Source organism: Nelumbo lutea, chromosome 1 (assembly GCF_056320005.1).
Source record: "Nelumbo lutea isolate HS-2025 chromosome 1, American lotus-T2T, whole genome shotgun sequence".
In the NCBI taxonomy this organism is placed as follows: Eukaryota; Viridiplantae; Streptophyta; class Magnoliopsida; order Proteales; family Nelumbonaceae; genus Nelumbo; species Nelumbo lutea.
In genome coordinates, this window is record NC_142684.1 from 57,158,995 (window position 1) to 57,168,568 (window position 9,574).

Genomic DNA, 9,574 nt, shown 5'->3' on the forward strand with positions numbered 1-9,574 from the left:
AAAAAACATGAGCTACCACACGTGTGAAAATGACCCTCCTGAAGGAAAGAGCCTCTGGCTCGTGGGAAAATGACCTTCCCCCCACGTCGCTCATCCTCTGCAGGCTCTGCTTAACTTCTCCCTCCCAAGCCCAAACTCTTCAACCGCTCTCTCCTTCTTCCCGCTCTCAGTCTCTGTTACCACCTTAAACCAAAGAGAGGAATTTACAGAAAATCTCTCTTTATTGAGAGTGAACATTTTTGAATCCAATCTCTCTCTCTCTCTCTCTCTCTCTCTCTCTCTCTCTCTCTCTCTCTCTCTCTTTCCCTCTCTCTCTCTCTCTGTTAAATAAATGTGAGCATTTCAGCATCCAGTCTCTAAGAAATGGCGGTGAACGAATGGATCAATGGCTACTTGGATGATGGAGCAATAGAGGAGCAGAAGCCACGGGAGGGGGGGCACTTCAACCCCACAAAGTACTTTGTGGAAGAAGTGGTTACAGGTGTTGAAAAACCCATATTGAATTTCAGTTTTGTTCTAATTTAAGAGCAAATTGGTAATAGTTAATGATAGGATGGAACTTTCAAATGGGTAGGGCCGAAAGTTAGTTCTTTAAAACATGGCTGTCAATAGTTCATCAAGAAAGAACTGAGTAGGGAATTCTTAAAAATATTTCAAAATTTTGTTTGCATTTTAGTTATATTGGAAATTCTACTATATTAACCCAGAAAGTCTCAGTTGCTAATGTAAGAAATGGAATTTTCAAATGGATAGATTAAAATATGTATTTTCTTTTATTAAATGATTCTTTTTTTTTTGTAGATATGTTGTATAGTATGAGCCAAGAATTTATTAAAGCAAAAGTGAATATTGTGGAGTCTTGGCCGAAAACTTTAAGTGAATGGTTTCTATTCATAGAATTCTGGATGAAGAATTGCAGTTAGTGGGAAAATATGGTTATCTTTTATTCTTGCAAATATGAACTGTGGACATTGTTTGTCACTTTGTGTGATTGCTTTGTGCATGTTATACTTTGAATTTTAAGTGGGTTCTTCACAGGATTAATTTTCTTCAGAAGTTCTCTGGCTACCACCGAAACTAAGGAAATGAACAGTATTCAACACAGCAATTGACAAATAGTTAATTGATAGTGAAGATGATAATTCTGAAAAGAATAATATAAATGCAATTTGTACAATAATTTTATCAATTCAATGAATTGATTCCATGCCTGAGAATACATATCTATTGATTGAATGAGTAGTTGGAATGGGAAGAGTTCCAACGCTTGACAAACAGGAGGTGGGAGCGGGAGCAGGGACGCAAGGATGCCACTGAAGACCTGTCTGAAGACCTTTCTGAGGGAGAAAAGGGGGACACTGTGGGGGAGATGATTCAGAGTGAGGCCCCGATGAAGAAGTACCAGAGGAATTTTTCAAACCTCGAAGTGTGGTCTGATGATAACAAGGGGAAGAAACTCTACATTGTTCTTATCAGGTACAAATTGAATTGGCCAACTGTGATTACTCAAGCTGTCAAGATTCTTTCAGTTTTCAACTTTTCATACATGAAAGTATGGACTACAAACAGAAAAGTTGCGTGATAAATAAAGCTCTCTCTCTCTCTCTCTCCTTTTAATACACCTATACATTTTGAATTTGATAGTTCCATTAGCTATTCTATGACGAAGTCTGGAAAATCCAAACACTATCACTCTGAGATGCTAGGTTTTTGTCGACACAAATTTCATATATTTCAATTAGCACAAAATATGGAGACAAATTACAAAATAAATTTGTAATAAAGAAAACAAACAAGGTAATGAACTCTCTTTGATTTTTGCTCGATGACGTGAGCAACCTCTGATTAACGGGCGAATTTGGTGAAGACGAGGGCTGTTGGCGTGTTTCTCGTACTTCTTGAAGTGTTGCTGTAGATTTCCTTGATTTTGGTGTAGATTTCTTCACTCCGGGCTTTGCGCTTAATCGGCTGTGAAGGATGCTTCTCTAAGAAGGGCCCTTTTGTGGTGGCTTGATCTTCTTTGAAGTGCTTGAATCCAAGTGTTGTAGAGAACAAAGAAGCTTTTCCCTTCTTTCTTCTCTCTGGATCTTGTAGTTGCTAGAGGTTGTAGGAGCTTTTTGTTGCTTGCAATCTTCAGTGTTGGTGTCTGAGAGCTTCGTGTAGTGCGATTCTCTCAAAAGGAAGAAAATGGACCCCCTTTCTTCCTAGGCAAGGTTATTTATAACCAAGGATTAAGGCTGCCACCTCAGCCCACTTAGCTAACCAATCCATGTGAGTGGGGTGTTGGGTTAGCCTTAACTCCTATACATGTACCATTATGTAGGAGTTATATGGTCTTGCCAATGGGACCACCCTATTACAATAGGAGATGAGCCAGATTGGACTTAATTCACTTGGATCCCTACGCCATCAAGACAAATTTATGTAGACTTGGGCCTTGGGCCCATGGGGCCCATATTAATTTATAGGCTGTCATTGTAAATTAAGCCCATTTTATTTGGCTTAAAAATTCACGTCTACAGTTCTGCTTATGAACTGATTTAAGTTTAAATTTAGAATTGCAATTGTGACTCATCTCCTTGGCCAGCTTGCATGGTTTGGTCCGGGGAGACAACATGGAGCTTGGTCGAGATTCTGACACTGGTGGCCAGGTAACCAAGATAACCTAACCTTCTATGAATAGTTTTGATGTCAAGCTGGAGAAGGTACTGCGAGCCCGTACAAGACGTGGGGTCAGTTGTCATGGCCGTCACATGCCAAGGATGGTGGTAATTGCCATATCTGAAACTTCTGAATTGTTCTTTTCTGTGTTTGTATAACTAAGGACGACACTAAAAAATTAGGACTGAAGACACCTACATGTGCTATTTAATTCCATCATATAATATGCACTAATGCAAGCAGGAAGTTTAATCACTAATGACAAACAAAGAATATCTTCAGGTTATTCCTCCTGGCATGGACTTCAGCAATGTTGTTGTTCAAGAGGACACTCCTGAAGCTGATGGGGAACTTGCAGCCCTTTTTGGTGCTGATGGGTCTTCACCAAGGGCAGTTCCACCTATATGGTCTGAAGTAAGACATTTCTGCAACTATTCAACATCTCTTTTCTATCCTATTTTGCTATCTTATTTTTATCGACAGAGAAGAAAAATCTCCACAGGTAATGCGCTTCTTCACAAATCCCCATAAGCCAATGATCCTGGCATTATCAAGACCTGATCCAAAGAAGAACATCACCACCCTTTTGAAAGCCTTTGGGGAATGTCGTTCATTAAGAGACCTTGCTAATCTTGTAAGCAACAACCTCAATTACTCAGATGTTCTCTAAGAGAAAACACTGACATAGAGGTAATATGCTTGTGCAGACACTCATAATGGGGAATAGGGATGATATAGATGAAATGTCCTCAGGTAATGCTAATGTGCTAACAACAGTATTGAAGCTGATTGATAAATATGACCTCTATGGGATTGTTGCCTACCCAAAGCATCACAAGCAGTCTGATGTTCCAGAAATCTACCGCCTAGCAGCCAAAACAAAGGTTTGCTAATATCCATGTTGCTGCTAACTATGGTTATCTAATTTCAACCGATGCTTATCATCAAAGTGCTTGGAAACATGGCAGGGAGTCTTCATAAATCCAGCTTTGGTTGAGCCTTTTGGCCTTACCTTAATTGAGGTTTGATTCTATCATAAACTATATATCCTCATACTATCATCCTTTTGCTAAAACAAAACTCTTGCTCTTAATTTCTTGGTTTTATATAGGCAGCAGCACATGGGCTTCCAATGGTGGCTACTAAAAATGGCGGACCTGTTGATATTCACCGGGTAAAAATTGTTTTACGCTGTTGTTGATGACATCATAGGTTTGAAATATTTAGGAATTGATGCTACATTGTTGGCCTGTACCAAGTGGTCCAAGCCTGGATTATCAAAATGTGTATTTAAACTAAGCAAATTCAGTTAGTTATTAACTTGGCTGTGCTTTTCTATATTGATCTATTTGATGAAAATGTAGTGAGATTAATACTTGATCTTAGTGAGAATACGACATATGATGACTATGATCCAATGGTGAGTCTAGGAAGGTATTGATTGGATGAAATAGAATTAAGGAATATTAAGGACTAAATGGAAGAGCTTAGATTTTTTTTTATGAAACGTTGCAGAGATGATGGACTTTTGGGATGAAATTAGGTAGGATGGAGGTGATGGAGATTCATAGGGTGTGTTGAAATATGCGAGCAATATGGTTTGGTACAAAAGGACAAAGCAGCTTTAATAGGAAAATTGTGTTTTGATGTAAAATAAAAAATGTACCTAAATTAATTTCAGTTCCTTGGGGATGTTGAATGAAATATTTAATGTACAACGTGTGATCTGTTAATTACCAAAAAAAGGGCGTGATCTGTTGATGTCTGTTGTTGATGCTTGGAAACTTTGAGAGAGAGAGAGAGAGAGAGAGAGAGAGAGAGAGAGAGAGAGAGAGAGAGATTCAGAGTCACTTAACTTGGGGCCTAGTAGCATTCTAGGGCATAAGAATCCACTCACCATTGACCAGTTAACATAAGTTGTAAGATCTCAAATAAGCATCCACACTTTTGCACTTAGAACATATAACTAGACACTTTAGGGGTGGCCAATCCTAATAGAACTAAGAAAAACAACAATTGCATTATTGCCACTATCCTACTTTAATTCATAGAGAAATAACTCCTAAACTAATCTGTAATGACTATGAAATTTTACACATAAACTAAATTTGCCCATAAAAATCAAATTATTAGGCTGGACCCTATAGACAACATGTAAAAGGACCAAAATATCCCTACTACATAAAAATTCATAGATACCTAATAAATTTAGAAATATCCTTACTACCTAAAAATTCAAGAATTAGGGCAGCCCAATGCATGAGGCTCACATCAATGCAGGGTTTGGGGAAGGACAGATATACACAGCCTTACCCCTGCACATACAGAGAGGGGCTGTTTCCAAGATTTGAACATTGGTCACCCAGGTCGCAATAGGGCAACTCAACCATTGCACCAAGGTCCATGCTCACCTAAAAATTCAATGATACACAACAAAATTTGAAAAAAAAAATTACAATTTTGAATACTTTGCTCTTACATTAAAATTTATATTATTTTTTACTCTTTATTTCTGATCAACCCTTTATTTAACCACATGGTCAGTTTTACAGCGACCAGTGTTTTTCCATGTTGTCAATCTATGAAGTGCAATGAAAATAGGCTATATATGATACACAACAAAATTTGAAAAAAAAAATTACAGTTTTGAATACTTTGCTCTTACATTAAAATTTCTATTATTTTTTACTCTTTATTTCTGATCAACCCTTTATTTAACCACATGGTCAATTTTATAGCAACCAGTGTTTTTCCATGTTGTCAATCTATGAAGTGCAATGAGAATAGGATATATGTATGATATCATGTACTTTGCTTCAATGACAGTTTCTTTTTAATTCCTTTGGGTTAGGCACTGAACAATGGGTTGCTTGTGGACCCACATGATCAACAAGCTATTGCAGATGCACTGCTTAAACTAGTTTCAGAAAAGAATCTATGGCATGAATGCAGGAAGAATGGATGGAAAAATATACACCTATTTTCATGGCCTGAACATTGCCGAACTTACTTGACAAGGGTGGCAGCTTGTAGGATGAGGCATCCACAATGGAAGACTGACACCCCAATGGATGACATGGCTGCAGAAGAGTCCCTTGGAGATTCACTCAAGGATGTGCAGGACATGTCCTTGAGGCTTTCTGTTGATGGGGAAAAGTCTTCATTCAATGGCTCTTTGGAGAATGATCCTGCTGAATTAGAGAAAGTGGCTGCAGTCCAGGGTGATCCTGAGGTACAAGATCAAGTGAAACGAATCCTAAGTAAGATAAAGAAGCCATTATCAGACCCACATAAAACTGAATATGGAAATAAACATCCTGAGAATGTGGCAAACAAGTATCCACTCCTGAGACGAAGGCGGAGGTTAATTGTAATAGCACTTGACTGCTATAACAGCAATGGAGTTGCTGACAGTAAGATGCTTCAGACAGTACAGGAGATATTTAAGGCTGTGCGGTCAGACTCCCAAATATCAAGATTCTCAGGATTTGCTTTTTCAACAGCCATGCCAGTTTCTGAGACAATAGACTTCTTGAAATTAGGGAGGATTCAGGTGACAGAATTTGATGCTCTGATATGTAGCAGTGGGAGTGAAGTGTACTACCCAGGTGTTTATAGAGAAGATGATGGAAAGTTGTATCCAGACCCAGACTACACCTCCCATATTGACTACCGTTGGGGTTGTGAAGGCCTAAAGAAGACTATTTCGAAACTAATGAATTCACAAGAAAGCAGAGGGGATAAATCTCACAATTCTTCAAGCCCAATTGAGGAAGATGTGAAATCAAGCATTTCACATTGCATCTCATACTTAATGAAAGATTCCAGCAAGGTACATATAATCTTTTAATGAAGCATCAGTAGTGTAATTTATATGGCTTTTCATGGTGAATGATCTTTTCAGGCAATGAGGGTGGATGATCTGAGGCAAAAGCTGAGAATGCGTGGGCTTCGGTGCCATCCAATGTACTGTAGGAACTCAACAAGAATGCAAATTGTTCCTCTTCTTGCATCTCGATCTCAAGCATTAAGGTACATACATGCATTCAATTATATGCTTAGATATTTGGTGACTTGCATTCTATCATTAGCTTTTACATGTACAAATCAGCCTTTGTAGGGTTACTCGTAAAGGAACCAAAATATGTTTCTAAGTATTATGTCATAATAACCACTCAATGAAAAATACCAAATAATTTAGATATCAAAGTAGAGATTCTAGTTCTGGGTTGGGCAAATATAGGGACCATTGCCGTCCTTACTGTTGAGGCTCCAGATTAATGGTTTGTTGAGCCATAACAAGATTAGGTGTAGTTGGTTACAGGCTCATGGTGTCAAGGGTTCAGAACTTGCAAAATACCATGATATAGTTTACAGGGTGTTTGTCATGTGATGTGACTCATGTCCTGTTTCTCTATCATTTCTAACTAGCGTAATACCCTTGTTTAACTTTTGTCATTTTTGTGATTGAACTTACTCAGATGCAGACCACCATTCCTCAAATAAATCAAGTAAAAGGAATTCTATTGTTTGTCTAGTAGCCTGGTAAATGGTAATAGAAGAATATGAAATTTGTATCCACTAAATGTATTTACATCTCTGTACTGTGTTTCCTTCTTGGTTTGTGATAAATCAATAGGTACCTCTTTGTTCGTTGGGGATTGAATGTTGCAAACATGTATGTTATTCTTGGTGAAACGGGTGACACTGATTATGAAGAACTGATATCTGGAACCCACAAGACAGTGATTATGAAAGGACTAGTAGAGAAAGGATCTGAGGAATTAGTAAGAACAACAGGAAGCTACCTGAAAGATGACATAGTTCCAGGGGAGAGCCCTCTTGTCACCCACACAAACAGTGGAGCAACAGCTGATGTGATCTTGAAAGCTCTAAAGTCAGTCTCCAAGTCTGTTTGAGTGTGAGGGAAAAGAATCTCTGTATGTTTCACACTAAGGTCAATTGTTATTTTGCTTCTTTCTTTTTCTCTGTTTTCTTTTGGCTATTTAACTGAAATTGGTTTTCTCTTTCCCGTTGTTTATAGAAGTCCTATTTGGCAAATACAGAAAGGTATACAATTTAAACAATTAAATTATCATCATTATCTCTCTTTCTCTCATGCTCACATATGAACTTGAGTCCAGATCTGCTGCTTCTCTTTTAGCTAACCCAATCAAAAGGTAACAGCTGTCCTGACCTTGTAATAAATCTCATTCCATATGTGACCACTATCATGCAGGAACAGGACTTAATTGCAGAGTGATTAGTGGTAAAGAAGACAGTGATGTGCATGTTTGTGTTAGAAGACATCCCATATGTCCCAAGGGTAGTGATAAAATTCAGTTTCTAAATAAAAAGAAAACCAAATCAGTTGTGGGTGAGTATAAATAATCCCACTTTTAATGTCCTTTATTTAAAAAAAAAAAAAAATTAAAAGGGTCAAGATCCAAAAAGTTGTAGACCTTACCATCTTACTAGATCTGGATTATTATTATTTTTGGATCAATTACAACATCATCTGGATTCAGATCCAAATAGATCCATGAATGGGTTCTATTGCCAGTCAATTTTATTTAACTCACTCTTTATTCCATAAATGCATTTTTTGGGTTGGATGGAAAATAAATTGATCATTTTAAATTAATTGACTTTAAATATAATTAAAATCTTATTATATGAGTAAAATATGTAAATACTAGTGGTGACCCATGCACAGGATTTTGTTTAAAAATATACTTTTGAAGGGAGAAAAATGAAATAAAACTGATTCACCAAAGTTTTTAATATACTTATACTTTTTTTTTACATGTATAATGGTAGAAAAATTAATTTCCTTTTCTTTTCTAGTTATTGAGATTCAAACATTGTTTTTTATATAGCTTATATATTATGAGAAGCACATAAACCAATCGATGGTGGCTTGGTTGATACCTTATCTAGCTAATTGTATAACATACCCAGGTTGGGGCAATGGGCTACCTCCCATTGTGTAGCCTTATTTATAAAGCCAAAAATGTGCTTAGCTTGAGATTAATAACCAAATTAAATATGTTAACCCTTTATGTCATAAGTATAAAAAGTATAAAAGACAAAATATTATAAAAAAATTTGGGCACGTTTCTAATATTATATATTCATCATATTAAACAAAAATAATTGTAATAAAATAAAAATAATTTTTAGACATAGAAATATAAAAAATTGTAAAAAACTTTTGAAATGTATTATTTACTATCACCATCATCATAAAAAAATTGACACATGCATAATAAAACAAAAGCCCAAGGTCCATCTAAATTCAGTAACAAAAAGCTAGGCTAAGCCATCTATTGCCACCCCTTCATTGACTATAACGATCAAAGCATTTGCTTGAAGGCCAAGATGATCCAATTTAATAGCTCGTTTAATACAGCTTCTGCATTGGAGGCGAGTGGTCGTTGAGTACCTATGTTCAGGTAAAGCTACTTAGAGTAGCTTTGTATTACACCCACATTTATTAAAACATTGCTTGGAATACCACAAGCTGTGTCCCCAAAGCCCTCCCAAACAGGCGCCAAGTCCAATGTTTTCTACTTTTCTTGTTGGTATCTATCTATCTACTATCTATCTATCTATCTATAGTATATATATCTATATATATATATATATATATTTTAAAACAAAGCGGTCAAGAAATTTTCTCATTTTTTATTTTTTTTATTTCATGTCATTTTTTAAACAACCAATGAGATGCATTTTCTCAATAAACTAAATAATCTTTTATCCTAAAACTATTCCTAAACTACCTCCCCACTTTCTCCAAAAGTATCTCTAATTCCTATTTATCTTCTAAATTATATCTAATTCCTATTTATCTCCAAAAATATCTCTAATTTAGTAGAGAGTTTCTCTACTAAATTATCTCTAAGTCCTA

At 36.5% G+C, this 9,574-nt stretch overlaps 1 pseudogene across 1 annotated transcript; it reads left to right on the forward strand.

Annotated features, from left to right (window-relative positions):
* Positions 1-363: 363 nt before the first annotated feature.
* Positions 364-7,762, forward strand: LOC148874689 (putative sucrose-phosphate synthase 2; annotated as a pseudogene). The gene is made up of 11 exons (XR_016104619.1): positions 364-474; positions 1,244-1,476; positions 2,588-2,768; positions 2,944-3,075; positions 3,164-3,295; positions 3,369-3,545; positions 3,630-3,683; positions 3,773-3,835; positions 5,513-6,493; positions 6,566-6,693; positions 7,301-7,762. The product of XR_016104619.1 is annotated as a putative sucrose-phosphate synthase 2 (transcript).
* Positions 7,763-9,574: the final 1,812 nt, after the last annotated feature.